The sequence below is a fragment of the Macrobrachium nipponense genome, chromosome 12, assembly GCF_015104395.2.
Source record: "Macrobrachium nipponense isolate FS-2020 chromosome 12, ASM1510439v2, whole genome shotgun sequence".
NCBI classification, from domain to species: domain Eukaryota; kingdom Metazoa; phylum Arthropoda; class Malacostraca; order Decapoda; family Palaemonidae; genus Macrobrachium; species Macrobrachium nipponense.
The window spans coordinates 40718658-40724697 of record NC_087205.1 but is presented as its reverse complement, the minus strand read 5'-3'; positions in this window follow the sequence as shown (position 1 = coordinate 40724697).

Genomic DNA, 6040 nt, shown 5'->3' with positions numbered 1-6040 from the left:
CTTCCCGTCCCTATAATCTTACCCCTTTGTGCATGTGTGTTTATGTATGTACGATATTGCTTATTTGTATATCTATATATATACGGCAGTGTGCGCGTGTGTATATATACGACATGTATAAGTGCATGTTTTTGTATATATACAACGTGTATAAGTGTATGTTTGTGTATATTCGACAGTGCGTAGCATATGTGTGTATATGTGTATATACGAAAGCGTGAGTGTAGATATATGCAAGATTGTGAATGTGCGACAGTTGTGTGTATGTATATATAGGACAGTGCGTATGTGTGTGCGTATTCGACAGTGTGGAATGTGTGTATATATACGAAAGCGTGAGTATATATATACAAGAGTTTGTAGGTGCGAGTGTGTATATACGAAATTGTGTAAGTGTATGTGTTTAAATACTACAGTGTAAGTGTAAGTGTATATATATATATGTATGTATATAAAAGACAGTGCGTTATGTGTATAAATACGACAGTGTGTATGTTTGTGTGTATACAATTTGCATGTGTCGGTATGTGTACATATATACGACAGTATGTGTGTGTTAATAAACACGATAGGGCGTATGTGTACATATACGTCAGTGTATGTGTGCAAGAAAAATTGAAATAAGTCATATTTATGGGCTAGTGTTGTTCAATATGCACTTGTGTGTGTCTATATATATATATATATATATATATATATATATATATATATATATATATATATATAAAAAAAACGGAAGTCACATTATGTAACAAAGCTCTCTCTCTCTCTCTCTCTCTCCTCTCTCTCTCTCTCTCTGTTATTCTTGAACGCAAAATGCTGTAGACACACATTGGGTTCCCAGGATTGCTGTGACCGGATGGAAGAACAGTAATGAGAGATGATTATCTCCCTCTCTCTCTTTCCTTATTCCGTTCACAGTTTCGCGCCTTCCTTCCTCCCTCAAGAGAGAGAGAGAGAGAGTGAGAAACTGTTTACTGTTGAAATGTTTCCATTTATTTTTGCTCTGAAAAAACTCCAAGACATGAATAAAGCTTGTCTTTCGTACTTCATTGAGAGCTTTAAATAACTTTGATTTATCTTCGTAATAAAATAAATGACTTAATGGAAATGGATCTTCAAATTGTAAACTAAGAAATCATAAGCAAAGAACATAGAAGTATTTGAGGTAAATGACTCCAGGAAAGCTGCGAATGGAAGGGAGGCTTAGTATCGGTCTATAACCTGATGAGTCTTGAACTTGATGACGGCGGTTGGTTCAAAATGAATGAATGAGTCATTCATGAAATCCTGATTCTGAAGCCAAATCCTTTGCTTGTCCTTAGTTCTATAGAGGCTCTAAGGACACCGGGGCGCCTGTTTTGGACCACAGGACTCTTCCAAACACAGACCAAAAGCGTCGGTCTAGAAAAAGAGTCGACATCTTGTAGGAAGAAAAAAGCGGTTAATTCGGAATGAATGAATGAAATAGGCAAACCCTAAGTCTGCCCTTCTTTATAATAAGGCTCGAAGGGCACCAGGATGCCTGTTGTGGCCTGCAGGGCTCTCCCAAACGCACAGACCAAACGCATCGGTCTAGACGCGACGTGGGAGGGAGTCGACAAAAAGGTCGCCCCACACAAACAGGTTTGGAGCATTATGGAGGATGTGTCGAATTTTTAAGCGGCAAAACTAGACTCTGGCCCCGAAAGACAAACCCTTGGACTTAAGGACTCGCTAAGGACTTCCGTCAGGCCGTCGGAGGGGGCGGTTGGGGGAGGGGGGAGAAACCCCCATAAATGGAAGGGCACGAGGAGGAAAAGTCTCCATCACTGAACGGAGGGAAAATTGCCAAATTAGGCGCCGATTGGTTTGCTCGAGAAACCAACCAGACATTATGCATAAACCGGTGTTGCTGGAGAGAGAGAGAGAGAGAGAGAGAGAGAGAGAGAGAGAGAGAGAGAGAGAGTTCGAAAGCAAGTTCGTTCACAGCCTTGGCAAGGACGAATGCAATGTAAATAAGAGAGAGAGAGAGAGAGAGAGAGAGAGAGTGCTAATTTCTTCAGATAATTTTCTATTAGTACAAATTACTCCACAGTTAAGTAAATGTGACTAGGCCTACGTATCTTATCAAGAAAGAAAGTAAACTTATATTTAACATGAAGTTAAAAAAAAAAGAAAAAGGAAAAAAGTTTTTCGTTCGTATGTTGCAGTGACGATGACGCTTAACTGCACATGGACACATACACACTTACATACACACACATACACACAAACATTAGCCCGGACCGTAAACCAAATGTTACTCTGCACACCTTTACGCCTCAGGTACTATTATGCCACTACCGTCTGCGGATAGCGGATCTCTCTCTCTCTCTCTCTCTCTCTCTCTCTCTCACACACACACAAAGGGGGTTATCTGATAACAGTATGTGTGTGCGTCTCTTTACCGGTATGGATGCCATAGAAATATCATTATGAAATTTGAAAAAAAGGTAATTAATTTTTTAAATATCAAAGTAAAATATAACTGGTATTAATATTTACTTAACACAATGATTATAAACAGACTAAGTAATCACTTATCGCCTCTTCCAGCCCCGAGATCGATCCCTGGGTAGGGTAAAGTTTACAGGGCTTTTTTTCCCTATGTACACTTGATATTCACTTAATTACCTGATTGTTCATGGTCGTGGTGGGCTGCCGCAGGTAGGGTATATTAACCCCAGGGGTAGGGCTAGCGACTTCACTTCCATTTTTGGACATACCAGAAGGCTGCAGCTTTCTGGAGGCCAATCCCTTGCAAGGAAAATGGTTATGGCGAAAAATATATAATTGATTTGATTTGGAGAATAAATATAACAAATAATGGTATTATAAGAGAGGGAGTCAGTTACGGATCGCAGAAAAGGACGGCTTAGCCAACTCTCCTTTATGGAAAAGATAGGTGACAGATGACCACAAATGAAATAAAAGATTGTGATGTCATATAGAGACAAATCATTTGCGTGACATATTTATACATTACTTATTACTGACGAAAAAGTGCTAAGAAAAGTGTGAGATAAATAGAAGTGAAGGGTTTAAGTAACAAGAGATTTTAGTAGCCAGGATTGGTCTGATCCTGTGAGACGATCTTTGATTGACGAATACATCGATCGATCAACCGGCGGCACTTAATGACCGCCACTTTTCCAACAAAAAACTCAGCGACACTTTGAAGGGCGCCGACAGACACCGGGATGGAAGGCGATGCCATGAAAAACGATTAGCTCTAGATGAGCACGACAACCGGGTTTGTTATGACACGGCTGCCGCGTACGTGATTTAAAAGCGGTTTATTTGCACGTCACATAGGACGTGCCTGTGTTCCACGAGCCGTTCCACACTGCGGAACAGTCTCCCCTAAGGAGGAAGTCGTGCAAATGGACCTCAAAAGCAATTGGATTTTAATAATTTATTCATATTTTGGCTACCTTTTTATTTAATAATAATAATAATAATAATAATAATAATAATAATAATAATAATAATAATAATAATAATAATATATTTTGGAAGAAGACCCTCTTTCAAACAAATTCTGTTAAATAAAATGGCAGAATTCGGCGAATGAATCTCATATATTATCATTTCTATTTTTCTTATTACATGCTTTTCTGGCTCAGCGATGCTTCTTGATAATTGACCAATATTCATATTCGGTCAAATCCACATAATGCTGAATGTGATATTTTATTTAGAACAGGGTTTTGCTCGTCAATACTGGGATTATCAATCTCAGCTGAACAACCACAGATGACCCCGGCCTGACATTGACCTCGCTTATGGAATAATACCAACACCGACGACAACCCCTGCTTGACCTGGACCTGAGATCCGCCATTCCTGTATACCAGTATCTTACTATAATGCTCGTAATGTTTGTCCGTCCGTCTGTCATTCAATCACGGCCAAACGGCTGGTCCGATGGGCATGAAACTTGGCAGGGTAATAGTGGGGACCCCTAAGATGGTTTATAATGGAGTTTCATCCTACCTCCCCCACCCTCCGTAGGGGGTGGGGATGAGAAAGAATTCCCTGAAACGGAGCCGATTCTGCTCCGTGAAACGAGGCTGGTTACGCCAGTAGACTTAGTTACTATACGAATTTTCATACATAATTTCTGTATACATATGTTTGCTAGTGCTGATAATGCCAGCATTGACAAGCAAAATCCTGTTCTAAATAAAATATCACATTCAGCATTATTGAGATTTATCCCAATATGAATATTGGCCAATTATTAAGAAGTATCGCTGAACCAGAGAAGCGACTAATAAGAAAAATAGGAAAGATAATATATGAGATTATTTAGCTGAATTCTGCAATTTTATTCATCAGAATAATAATAAGAATAATAATAATAATAATAATAATAATAATAATAATAATAATAATAATAATAACAATAATTCTTACTGCGCTAAAATGTGTACATTTAAGAAACAACACTAATATATTTCACACACGTGTGAACACACATCACCGATCTCTCTCTCTCTCTTTCTCTCACACACACGCGCGCGCACACACACAAGCAGGTTTTTTTCGGGACAAGTGTGGATGACTGATGAGGTGCAACAGAGCGCGAGAGAAATTTAGATGATAACAGATGCTGCTATTAACACATCTGTGTGTGTGTGTACGTGTGCGTATATATATACATACACACATATGCATATACATACATATATATATATATATATATACGTATATATATATATATAAATATATATATATATATATATAAATATAAACACACATATATATACATATATACACACATATATGTGTGTGTGTGCGTGTGTGTGCATGCATAATATATATATATATATATATATATATATATATATATATATATATATATGTGTGTGTGTGTGTGTGTGTGTGTGCGTGTCTATGTGCATTAGTAGTCTAGGTGGAATTCATACGCCGTATAACCATATTTTTTATTTTATTTATATTTTTTACAGGATATATTGTGTAAATGTGATTTGCAAAAAATAAAAATACACACATACATACAAATACACACACACACACACACACACACACACACACACATATATATATATATATATATATATATATATATATATATATATATATATATATATATATATATATATATATATATATATATATATATATATATATATATATATATATATATATATATATATATATATATATATCGAGAGATAGAGAGAGAGAGACACACACACACACACACAGAGAGAGTCTAAATAAGCTAAGTAACATCCGTAAGACGCCATTCTTCTCTGACCAGTTTATTTTCGTGGAACTTGTTTGTGTGTCCCGAACTTCCTTTGAAATTACGAATATTTATTTTATTCTATGCTTTAAAATGGATGGCAATATTTCATTTTTAGTCATTTAAAGAGTTGGAGATCTGTACACGATCCCACGGGAGGGGGTGAGCTTGTTATTTGGGTAGGTATCCTAGGTGGAGAGTGTGATGGGCCAGCAATTTCATCCCCAAAATATCCTATCTGAAGTTATATTATATAGATATACATATATATATATATATATTATATATATATATATATATATCCTATTTATATATATATATATATGTATATACACACCTTACACACACACATATATATATATATATATATATATATATATATATATATATATATATATTGTAACGAAGTGCCAAGTATCTGGTTACTACACTTACCATTCATAAGATAATTACCGCACAACAGCCAGACACCTGAACCTTCATCACAGGTAAAATACGACTGAATACTCTAAAGGCAAGAGTGATTCCTTAAACAACTTATCAATATTGGAAAAAATAAGACTAAGTTCTTTAAAAAAAGGTGTGAGGTAATCTTAAAATTAATTAAAGGGCATCATTCCATTAACAACTTTAAGTCTAAATATTTCCCTGATTTTAAAAGTCTAAGTACTTCCCTGGTTCTAACTCACTTCAATTAAATTGAAGGAAACAGCTCAATTACCACCCTATGTTTCTACCTAAACA